Raw genomic sequence first — 13,147 nt, 5'->3', positions numbered from 1 at the left:
TGTCTCGCAGAGTCTGTCAACACCACTATGGTGGAAAGTCCAGACTGTGCTCCTCAAGTGGATTTACCGGAGGAGTACCAGGATCTGCACCGGGTTTTCTCAAAGACCCAGACTACACGAATGCCTCCCCATTGCTCCTGGGACTGTGCCATTGACCTGTTGTCTGACGCAGCCCTCCCGAGAGGACATGTCTATCCCCTCTCCTATGCGGAGACCGAGCCATGGAGAACTATCACCAGCCTCCTCAAGCTTATTTTTTGTCAAGAAGAAAGATGGGGGACTGCGCCCCTGCATTGATTATCGAACACTGAACAAGGCCATCGTCAACTTCAGCTATCCTTTACCCCTCATCCCAACCATCATCGAAGAAATGCACGGGCGCAGTACTTCACGAAGCTGGACTTGAGGAGCGCCTACAATCTGGTGCGCATTCGTACAGGTGATGAATGGAAGACTGCTTTTTCCACGACCACGGGTCATTACGAGTATCTCATAATGCCCTTATGTCTGTCTAATGCTCTTTCAGTCTTCGAGGCCTTCATCAACGAAGTGTTTCGGGACATGCTGGGACTGGGCGTAGTGGTCTATATAGACAACATTTTGGTCTATTCTGCTGACCGCATCAAGCATGTCTCGTTAGTCAGGTCTGTGCTGAGAATACTGTTGGAGCATGATCTATATGTTAAACAGGATAATTTTTTGTTTTTGGGTGTATTAAAAACTCCTATTGTGTATTCCTGCGCCTGTCTCCAAAATCCTTTATACCAGCGTGACAGTCTTACTCACATGGGCTGCGGAGAGCGTAATCACACAGTCTTAGAAGCACAAGCATTTCGCTACACTCGCATTAACGTCTGCTAACCACGTGTATGTGACCAATAACATTTTATTTTATTTGACATTTAACATGTTGATAGAAATTTGGTAAAACAGATCTAAGTTTCCATGCATTTAATTCCCCGATTACTAGAAGCGCTGCCTCTGCGTGAGCGTTTTCTTGTTTGCTTATAGCATAATACAGCTCATTCAGTGTGGTCTTAGTGCCAGCATCAGTCTGTGGTGGTATGTAGACAGCTACGAAATATACAGATGAAAACTCTCTAGGTAGATAGTGTGGTCTACAGCTTATCATGAGATATTCTACCTCAGGTCGAGCAAAACCTCGATATTGTGCACCAGCTGTTAATTACAAAAATACATAGTCCCCCGCCCCTTGTCTTACCAGATGCCGCTGTTCTATCCTGCCGATACAGCGTATAACCAGCCAGCTGTATGTTGATAATGTCGTCGTTCTGCCATGACTCTGTGAAGCATAATATAATACAGTTGTTTGTCCCGTTGGTAGTTTAATCTTCTGTGTAGGTCATCGATTTTATTTTCCAAAGATTGCACGTTTGCTAGCAGAATGGAAGGAAGTGGGGGTTTATTCGATCGCCTACGAATTCTCAGAAGGTAGCCCGCCTTCTGGCCCCTTTTTCTCTGCCTTCTCTTCACGCAAATGACGGGATCTGGTCCTGTTCCCGAGAGAGCAGTAAATCATTCACGTCGGGCTCGTCGGACTTGTTAAAGGAAAAAAAGGATTCTTCCTGTCCGTGGTGAGTAATCACAGTTCTGATGTCCAGAAGTGATTTATGGTCATAAGAGACGGTAGCAGCAACATTATGTACAAAATAAGTTTTAAAAAGTTACAAACAACGCAAAGAAATGCACCAAAAAAAACACAATTGGTTAGGAATACGCAAAATGTCAACCTTGTTCTCCAATGCCATCTTGCATACATCTGGGCTGTCTTGAAGAGATAGCTTCATTTAACTTCCCCACAGAAAAGACACTAACCTTCACACATCTAGATGGCCGTGCGGGATGGGTGTGGAGCCAGAGACAGCAGTGGGGTCAAACTGTAGAACCCAGTTCCTACATTTGAATATACAAATGGATTTTTTCAAACAAAACTACACTACATTTTATCTCTGGGGCAATCTGTCATGCCCTGATCTGTTTCACCTGTCCTTGTGATTGTCTCCACCACCTCCAGGTGTCACTTATTTTCCCCAGTGTTTTTTATCCCTGTGTTTCCTGTCTCTCTGTGTCAGTTCGTCTTGTATGTTTCCGTCAACCAGCGTTTTTCCCTTTCTCCTAATTTTTGCATTCTCCTTTTTCTAGTCCTCCCGGTTTTGACCCTTGCCTGTTTCTGGACTTTGTACCAGCCTGCCTGACCATTCTGCCTGCCTTGACCACGAGCCTGTCTGCCACTCTGTACCTCCTGGACTCTTATCTGGTTTTTGACCTTTTTTGCCTGTTCATGACCATTCTCTTGCCTACCCCTTTGGATTAATAAACGTTGTAAGACTCCTACCATCTGCCTCCTGTGTCTGTATTTCTCATATCAAACATCTCCAATCCAAAATAAAATCTAGAGTCGGCTTTCTATTTCGCAACAAAGCCTCCTTCACTCACGCCGCCAAACTTACCCTAGTAAAACTGACTATCCTACCGATCCTCGACTTCGGCGATGTCATCTACAAAATAGATTCCAATACTCTACTCAGCAAACTGGATGCAGTTTATCACAGTGCCATCCGTTTTGTTACTAAAGCACCTTATACCACCCACCACTGAAACCTGTATGCTCTAGTCGGCTGGCCCTCGCTACATGTTCGTCGTCAGACCCACTGGCTCCAGGTCATCTACAAGGCTATGCTAGGTAAAGCGCCGCCTTCTCTCAGTTCACTGGTCACGATGGCAACACCCACCCATAGCACGCGCTCCAGCAGGTGTATCTCACTGATCATCCCTAAAGCCAAAACCTCATTTGGCCGCCTTTCCTTCCAGTTCTCTGCTGCCTGCGACTGGAACGAATTGCAAAAATCTCTGAAGTTGGAGACTTTTATTTACATTTACATTTACATTTAAGTCATTTAGCAGACGCTCTTATCCCTCAACAACTTTAAACATCTGCTATCTGAGCAGCTAACCGATCGCTGCAGCTGTACATAGTCCATCGGTATATAGCCCACCCAATTTACCTACCTCATCCCCATACTGTTTTTATTTATTTACTTTTCTGCTCTTTTGCACACCAGTATCTCTACTTGCACATGATCATCTGATGATTTATCACCCCAGTGTTAATCTGCTAAATTGTAATTATTCGCTCCTATGGCCTATTTATTGCCTACCTCCTCATGCCTTTTGCACACATTGTATATAGATTCTCTTTTTTTTCTTTTTTCCCCCTACTATGTTATTGACTTGTTTATTGTTTACTCCATGTGTAACTCTGTGTTGTTGTCTGTTCACACTGCTATGCTTTATCTTGGCCAGGTCGCAGTTGCAAATGAGAACTTGTTCTCAACTAGCCTACCTGGTTAAATAAAGGTGAAAAAAATAAATAATAATAATTTTAAAAAATTGGGACTCGCCTTGTGCCTTGATACCCTCAGAGCAAGATTACTGAATGTAGGTAGATTATTTACCTTCAGAGGTGAATGTATCAAACCAGTTGCCATGATAAAAGTGATTTGTTGTTGTGCACCATCCTCATACAATAGCTTGGTATTTTATTTTGCTGTAATAGCTACTGTAAATTAGACACTGCAGTTAGATTAACAAGGATTTATGCTTTCTGCCTATAAAATACATGTCTATTTCCCGGAAAGTTGGCTGTTGTTTACAATGTCATTCTAGTCTCATTATCACATATTGAGCAAGAACTGTCCCGGGTTAGGGACACCAATCCCGTAGAGTATAAGTATTCATACCCTTTACTCAGTACTTTGAAGCACCTTTGGCAGCGATTACGGCTTAGAGGTTTATTGGGTATGACGCTACAAGCTTGGCACACCTGTATTTGGGGAGTTTCTCCCATTATTCTCTGCAGATCCACTCAAGCTTTGTCAGGTTGGATGGGGAGCGTAGCTGCACAGCTATTTTCAGGTCTCTCCAGAGATGTTCGATTGGATTCAAGTCCGACTATGGCTGGGCCACTCGAGGACAATGATACTTGTCCTGAAGCCACTCAAGCATTGTCTTGGCTGTGTGCTTAGGGTCGTTGTCCTGTTGGGAGGTGAACCTTTGCCCCGGTCTGAGGTCCAGAGCGTTCTGTAGCAGGTTTTCATCAAGGATCTATCTCACTTTGCTCTGTTCATCGTTCACTCGATCCTTACTAGTCTCCCAGTACCTGGCGCTGAAAAACATCCCCACAGCATTATGCTGCCACCACCATGCCTCACTGTAGGGATGGTGCCAGGTTTCCTTCAGACGTGACGGTTGGCATTCAGGCCAAGGAGTTCAATCTTGGTTTCATCAGACCAAAGAATCTTGTTTCTCATGGTCTGAAAGTCATTTAGGTGCCCTTTGGAAAACTCCAAGCGAGCTGTCATGTGCCTTCTACTAGCAGTGGCTTCCGTCTGGCCACTCTACCATAAAGGTCTGATTGGTGGAGTGCTGCATAGATGGTTGTCCTTCTGGAAGGTTCTCCCATCTCCACAGAGGAACTCTGGTGCTCTGTCAGAGTGACCATTGGGTTCTTGGTCACCTGCCTGACCAAGGCCTTCTCCCCTGATTGCTAAATTTGGCCGGGTGGCCAGCTCTAGGAAGAGTCTCGGTGGTTCCAAACTTCTTCCATTTAAGAATGATGGAGGCCACAGCGCTCTTGGAGACCTTCAATGCTGCAGACATTAGACAGGTGTGTGCCTTTCCAAATCATGTCCCATCAATTTAATTTACCACAGGTGGACTCCAATCAAGTTGTAGAAACATCTTAAAGATGATCAATGGAAATGGGATGCACCTGAGATCAATTTCGAGTCTCACAACAAAGTTTATGTAAATAATATATTTCTGTTTTTTTATTTTTAATAAATGTGCAAACATTTCTAAAAATCTGTTTTCGCTTTGACGTTATGGGCTATTGTGTGTAGATTGATGACGATTTAAAAATATATATATTTTAGAATAAGGCTGTAATGTAGCGAAATGTGGAAAAAAGGAATGGGTAGAATACTTTCCGAATGCACTGTACATATTGTAGCCTACATATGATGGTATGGACAAGTGGGCAGTCCTGCAAAATCACAGCTCTGGTATTGAGTCCCTGACTGTGCACTCAGTTAAAGAAAGACATGTTGAGTTTCATGTTTCCAAACAATAGGCCTAAATGATATTTTTTTTGCATAAACCATTGATGGATCTGAGGGATACTGACACCTATTGCTGTTGGATATTGGGCCATTAAAGACAAGACTGGTATTGGGCTCTGCAAAAAAATCTCATAAACAGTTTTCTATAGTTCAGCTTCTTGCATTCGTTTGGATTGGCACAGATAACAACCAATGAGTCAATCTTTTGTTCCTTTCCCCTCTTGTCTGTAGACTGAGAGTAACTATTTTTGTACATGACTAAAATGGCAATTGTGATCTGCAGATGAGAGTGGTGTTGCGGCACTCAAGGAAAACTGGCTAGCTACTGAAAGCAACTTTGATTGACATTCATTCTCAGCCATAAAATATGATAGTATTGTATAGGCTAAATGTAAAGCGTAGGCCTTTATGTTAAAATAAAAGTGACTGTATTTGTATTGTTAGTTTTGATAAAATTGTTTTGATAAAATTGTGTTACGCACACACGCAGGGTTGGGTAGGTTACTTTCTAAATGTAATTTGTTACAGTTACTAGTTACCTGTCCAAAATTGTAATCAGTAATATAACTTTCGGATTACCCAAACTCAGTAACGTAATCTGATTATTCAGTTACTTTTAGATTACTTCACCCTTAAGAGGCATTAGAAGACAAAAATGTATGTTACTAATTGACCGACATCTATTGCAGGATAAATCAATGTACCCCTTGATCTTCAAGAATAGGACATGGAAATTAGGGATTCGATCCAGTAACTTTTCGGTTATTGCCCCAACACACTAACCACTATGCTACCTCCCGCCCCAAAATGTAACCACTCTCAGATTAATAGAGTGGTCAGAGCGGCAGGTAGCCTAGTGGTTAGAGCGTTGAACAAGTAACCGAAAGGTTGCAAGATCGAATCCCTGAGCTGACAAGGTTCAAATCTGCCGTTCTGCCCCTGAACAAGGCAGTTAACCCACTGTTCCTAGGCAGTCATTGAAAATAAGAATTTGTTCTTAACTGACTTGTCTAGTTAAAGAAAGGTAAAATAAAAAAATTGCTATGGATGCAAGGACTGACCATCCATGATATCAAAAGTATTGTTTTAATCATGTTATGAGGCTATACAGTGTTCTTTACATTTACAAACGTTGGAGAAAAACAAACGTATTTTTGGGGTTCTCATGGAGTGTGACAGTTGAACTAAGCTCATGAGGCATTTATAAGTTATATTCTTCAAGAATAAATGGATATATATATAAATATATATATAGAGTTGAGGTCGGAAGTTTACATACACTTAGGTTGGAGTCATTAAAACTTGTTTTTCAACCACTCCACACATTTCTTGTTCACAAACTATAGTCTTGGCGAGTCGGTTAGGACATTTACTTTGTACATGACACAAGTAATCTTTCCAACAATTGTTTACAGACAGATTATTTCACTTATGATTCACTGTATCACAATTCCAGTGGGTCAGAAGTTTACATACACTAAGTTGACTGTGCCTTTAAACAGCTTGGAAAATTCGAGAAAATTATGTCATGGCTTTAGAAGCTTCTGATAGGCTAATTGGCATCTTTTGAGTCAATTGGAGGTTTACCTGTGGATGTATTTCAAGGCCTACCTTCAAACTCAGTGCCTCTTTGCTTGACATCATGGGAAAATCAAAAGATATCAGCTCCACAGTTCTGGTTCATCATTGGGAGCAATTTCCAAACGCCTGAAGGTACCACGTTCATTTGTACAAACAATAGTATGCAAGTATAAACACCACGGGACCACGCAGTCGTCATACTGTTCAGGAAGGAGATGCATTCTGTCTCCTAGAGATGAATGGACTTTGTTGCGGAAAGTGCAAATCAATCCCACAACAACAGCAAATGACCCTGTGAAGATGCTGGAGGAAACAGGTACAAAAGTATCTATATCCACAGTAAAACGAGTCCTATATCAACATAACCTGAAAGGCCAGACTACGGTTTGCAACTGCACAAGGGGACAAAGATCGTACTTTTTGGAGAAATGTCCTCTGGTCTGATGAAACAAAAATATAACTGTTTGGCCATAATGACCATCGTTATGTTTGGAGGAAAAAGGGGGAGGCTTGCAAGCCAAAGAACACCATCCCAACCGTGAAGCACGGGGGTGGCAGCATCATGTTGTGGGTGTGCTTTGCTGCGGTTGGGACTGGTGCACTTCACAAAATAGATGGCATCATGAGGTAGGAAAACCATGTGGATATATTGACGCAACATCTCAAGACATCAGTCAGGAAGTTAAAGCTTGGTCTCAAATAGGTCTTCCTAATGGACAATGACCCCAAGCATACTTACAAAGTTGTGGCAAAATGGGTTAAGGACAACAAAGTCAAGGTATTGGAGTGGCATCACAAAGCCCTAACCTCAATCCTATAGAAAATGTGTGGGTATTACTGAAAAAGCGTGTGCGAGCAAGGAGGCCTATAAAACCTTACTCAGTTACACCAGCTCTGTCAGGAGGAATGGGCCAAAATTCACCCAACTTATTGTGGGAAGCTTGTGGAATGCTACCCGAAACATTTGACCCACGTTAAACAATTTAAAGGCAATGCTACCAAATACGAATTGAGTGTATGTAAACTTCTGACCCACTGGGAATGTGATGAAAGAAATAAAAGCTGAAATAAATCCCACTCTCTACTGTTATTCTGACATTTCACATTCTTAAAATAAAGTGGGGATCCTAACTGACCTTAAACAGGGAATTTTTACTAGGATTAAATGTCAGGAATTGTGAAAAACTTTGTTTAAATGTATTCAGCTGTATGTAGGTGTATGTAAACCTCCGACTTAAACTCTAAATATATAATGTATAAATCCAATAATGGAATTATAATTGCAGATTGCCCCTTTTAAGTCTATATCAAAAGTGTGCGAGTTTGAGCATCTGTCCATTAGGCCTATGGATTATTTTTTTTATCAGCATTAATTAGATTGAGCAATAAAATCCAAATTTTTATTCCATATGCTGGGATCCGCACTATGCAGCTGTTGCAAGAGCGCATTTTTCACTGGCTGTCCACTGGTTTCAAAAACAATGATTGATAGGCAGCTTAAACTACTTGAATTCAACCATCATTGGGTTCAAATACACATTATGAGTTGTGAATAGCCATCCACAACAACCACAATCCTTAAAGCGCAAATAGCTAAATGAGAGAGCAGCAGTGTGATTCACATCAATGCGCTATGTAGACATTAATAATAAGTTAAAGTCGTATCGCTGTAGACCACACCACTGCTGTCATCCTTACCTCCCAGCGTTAATTCAAGGTGGATAATATTTGAAGGCCGACAGCAGTCGCACCATTGGAAGACATAGCTTGGACTGTACCCTATAAAAGCCTATTCCTGCTCTTTTCCCGTGATCCATCAAACACATTTGGTGTGTCATCATAGTGGTCTCTGACTTGTGGTAAGACTCGCTCAGGTGGAACTAATGTAAACTTCTGGATTTTTTTCAATGCTGATTTGAATGTCACTGAGAAGATAGAGAAGTGTCAAAGAGTTTTTCCCCCAAACATCCTTTCTGAATTTAAAAGTAATCCTCGAAATAATCAAGTTTTTCTAAAGTATCTGTAATCTGATTACAACATTATGATGGTAATTTAATGGATACAGTTACCTTTTTTTTCTATCAATCAAATGTATTTATAAAGCCCTTTTTACATCAGCCAATGTCACAAAGTGCTGTACAGAAACCCAACCTAAAACAGCAAGCAATGCAGATGTAGAAGCACATTGGCTAGGAAAAACTCCCTAGAAAGGCCAGAACCTAGGAAGAAACCTAGAGAGGAACCAGGCTATGAGGGGTGGCCAGTCCTTTTCTGGCTTTCCCGGATAGAGATTATAACAGAACATGGCCAAGATGTTCAAACGTTCATAGATGACCAGCAGGGTCAAATAATAATAATCACAGTGGTTGTAGAGGGTGCAACAGGTCAGCACCTCAGGAGTAAATGTCAGTTGGCTTTTCATAGCCGATCATTCAGAGTTTACAGACAGCAGGTGCGGTAGAGAGAGAGAGAGTCTAAAACAGCAGGTCCGGGACAACGTAGCACATCCAGTGAACAGGTCAGGGTTCCACAGTCGCAGGCAGATCAGTTGAAACTGGAGCAGCAGCAGCATGACCAGGTGGACTGGGGACAGCAAGGAGTCATCAGGCCAGGTAGTCCTGAGGCATGGTCCTAGGGCCCAGGTCCTCCGAGAGAAAGAGAGAGAGAGAATGTGAATGAGAAAGAGAGAAAGAGAAAATTAGAGGGAGCATACTTAAATTCACACAGGACACCGGATAAGACTGGAGAAATACTCCAGATATAACAGAATGACTCTAGCCCCCCGACACAAACTATTGCAGCATAAATAATCCCTTACACGTAATCCGTTACCCCCCAACCCTGCACACACGTTACAATATAGTGAAGTAAATTACAGACACTACAAACTGCCCTCCACCCTCCCAAGCAGGGACATGATGACCACAATTTTACATAACTAATTGACAGATTAGCACACAGCCATACACTGAATAAAATATATGGTAGTCCGTACTTCCCATCCACATGTATGAAGGCATACATTGGGCATGTTTGAATAACAACTGTTTCAGTGATCCATAGTTAGGGAGTAATCAGACGATACATTGCAGGTAAAATACACCATACCACCTTGTACTTAAAGCATGCAGAAATGACCTTAAGGTTTTTAACATTATTTAAGATTTTGAGGAATGGCAAGCCTTTTAAGGTCAAGGGCTTTGCAAAGAAATGGTTTAGATCCCAGTAAAGTCCCCCAGTTGTTATTCAAACATGCCTAATGCACGCCTTCATACATGTGGACGGGAAATAGGGATTACTGTACATTTTTATTCAGTGAACGGCATGTGAGTGGCAATCAGGTGAGGATGTGCTAACTGCCCTGCTAAGAGCTCTGTGGCTGAGTGGCTGCAGACAGAGTGGAGCTGACAGGACTGAGAGGGGGGGGGGGGGGGGGGGATAATAGGCCCAATGGCTGTTTGCTGCATAATGTGCACTTTTGTCCTTTTCCCATCATTCACTCTTCCATCTTATCCTAGGCTATAGATGCTCTGATACAAGAGACATTCTTCAAGTACAATCAACTAGTGTCATCAAAAGGCAAGATTCTTAGAACCTCGCATAGTTCTTAGAACCTCGCATAGTTCTTAGAACTTCACATCATTTTGGCAAATCACTGAAATTCCTGTTTTGTGGGAAATGTGACTGATAAGATCAGAACCACACGATTTCAAACGTTTCTCTTTACCATGACCTCTTTATGTGGATATGCTTCCTAAAATCTCATAGGATTGAGGAAAAATGACTGTCTAATTATTCAAGTGTAACTTTTCCATAGCTAAGCTAATGGAGGACTTTACTGGGATCTAAACCATCTTTTGCAAAGCCCTTGACCTTAAAAGGGTTGCCATTCTTTGAAATGTTGTTTGGTAAAATGTTCTGTTAAAAACCTTACATCGTAATTCCTGCATGCTTTAAATACAAGGTCGTATGGTGGTATTTATTTTTAAGTCCTAGAATAACTACAATGTAAATATTTTAAAGATTTTATTATCACTAACTATTCATGGTCATTCAATTTAAGGGATACATTTGTCCTATAATAGAAAATAAGACAAACATTTGAAGATCATTAATGTTTAAAAAAAAATTTTTTTACTCACTTTGTTACTGAACAACAACAGGCAGACAATTCCACCCACTAGGTGGACAACAAACATTGCAAAACATGAACCAATGTAAAAAAATCAGCAATACAGCAACAGCTTGGTCAGCTACGAAATGTACCACAGCATTATCATCATAAATAAAGGAGCCATCCGATGACAACAGAATGTTTCAGGACATTGTAAAAAACCAGTCTCTCCTTACGAGGTATGGTCTCTCCACTGACTTCAGGGTGTGGTACTGTTGCGGTCTTTTTTATTCTGGAGTCCTCTAGATCAGGTCCAAAATGGGGAAACAGGGAGAACTCAGGGCTGTGGTAGTTGAACAACCAGGGGTAGTTTGGTCGGTGAAATACCTCTGCAGCCCCATTTTCCCATGCCCTATGCCTCTTTAAAGCTAGATCTCAAAGCGGTATATGCATAGGAAAAAGGAACAGCGAGTCCAGATACCCCTCTCGAATCCACTGCTGTGTGGACCTGGACGGGAGAGACACAGACAACCTCACAGAATGAACACTTTGAATATTAAACCTTACACAAAGGTATTTAAAGAAAAACATAAAAACAAGCAATTCCTGTTTTATCATGCACAGCTGATTTTGCACAAGTAACTTATACTTTAGAATACGCAAAACAATATTTTCAGGACTTCAATCATTTGGATAAGACGATAACGGCAATTGACAAATTCTTACTTAAAAAATAATTTGCTGGACAGCAAATGTGAAAAACGTTAAAGAGACTTTACATTCTGCGTGAGCCTGTTTGAGGTTTTAGTTCTATAAAATGTATCAGGTGAAGATCCTATAAAAAAAAGCGGACTTACCCCGTACAGCTCCAGAGCTGTCTCCCTAAAGCAAACACCTCCTCAGGGGCATTTATTCCTCCCCAGAGACCTTGAAGATGTTTGAGAAAGATAGAGTAGCTGTTTTTTGTTCTCTGTCAGCACTCAGCCCACCTCCTTGGTTTCAGGCCATGGCATAACATGCACTTGCAGGGGCCAGCGCAACCCTCTTTAAAAAAAATTAAAAAAAAACATTATAAAGTAACAAGCAACAAGCATGACAAAGCCTCAGTGTCTCGGGCTAAGGTTGATTGGCTGTCTTTGCTCACCACTGTTGCGTAGGGTGAACTTGCTACATAATAAGCTGCTATCTTCTTCTCAGATGTCAGCAGCACAGCGAGGAAAGAGGGAAAAAGTTAGAACACCTAGTTCTTACCGCTGACAAGTTTCTTATCAGTTCAGGGTCTCTTTCTCTCCCTCTCCCAGGAGGGGCCCCATGCTTTAGCCTCCTCAAGGTCTTCAGACAAGGACTCTCAGGGTGTGCTGAAGTGAGACATTCACACACGCGAGTGTGTGTTCACGCACCAACTTAGTACACACAAGCATACACAGACACACACAGACAAATGTACACTCAAGCACACACAGACACACATGCATTGCACGCGCGCTGAGGCTTCTCACGCACACACACTGCAAAAGTGGGATGTTCTGGCACGTCAAGGCCAGAGGCCAGTACAAACCCTCTTACCAGCTAGAAATGAAAGTGTGTGAAACCACACTCCTCTTCTGATTTTGCACTAAGGGAGGTGGTCATGTATCATAGGAGTTAGTAAAGGAAGTCCTGTCATACATGACTATATCCTTAAATGACCATACCCTTGCCTAACCAGTCCAGTAAAGTATGTGCAAGCTTAGCTTCTGAATCGCAGTGTGGGGAACTCTTTAGAATTAACTCTGTCAGACTAAGAACAGGGTTTAAACAGTTATGGGCATACCATGACTTGGAGTCAATATATTAAGGCCTATTGTAGTGATGTGTAGATTTATTCGATTTCACGGTGGACATTTGTGTGTATCATGACAAGCTGGGAAAATATCCCCATATAGAATAATACACCTACATTGTAACTGAATACCTTTTTCAGATATGAATGTGTCAGTGTACTCAGGCTCTTAATAAGACCCTTGATGAGACACATATACCATGTTGTGAAAACCACTGGGCTGAACTCAATCTCCACTATCCACAATGTTCAACCTTTGACACAGCTTTCCACGATCACCACTGGGGGGCAGCAGTTTCAAGCCCTGGATAACAGCATTGCTCTTATGCAGAGTGTTAAATTCTCTGAAAAAATTGCAGCGTTACATTATTTTTTTTTGAATCGCTAGGACCCATTTCTCTATACTTAGGTCACTTTTTCAAAATTCTTCACACAGCGAGCACCACAGCAGTCTATCTGGGCTAAACTGTGGATACCTTTTCATTGCTT

The 13,147-nt window shown here is 41.7% G+C and overlaps 1 long non-coding RNA gene across 1 annotated transcript; it reads right to left on the bottom strand.

The window, feature by feature from the left end:
- Window positions 1-10,833: 10,833 nt before the first annotated feature.
- On the bottom strand, window positions 10,834-12,043 carry LOC139569730 (uncharacterized). The gene is made up of 2 exons (XR_011673943.1): window positions 11,694-12,043; window positions 10,834-11,344 (listed from the first exon to the last, which is right to left on the bottom strand). It is a non-coding gene; the product is annotated as an uncharacterized lncRNA (long non-coding RNA).
- Window positions 12,044-13,147: the final 1,104 nt, after the last annotated feature.

This window comes from Salvelinus alpinus, chromosome 3 (assembly GCF_045679555.1).
Source record: "Salvelinus alpinus chromosome 3, SLU_Salpinus.1, whole genome shotgun sequence".
In the NCBI taxonomy this organism is placed as follows: domain Eukaryota; kingdom Metazoa; phylum Chordata; class Actinopteri; order Salmoniformes; family Salmonidae; genus Salvelinus; species Salvelinus alpinus.
The sequence above is the reverse complement of the archived record's forward strand: the minus strand, read 5'-3'. Positions and strand labels throughout refer to the sequence as shown.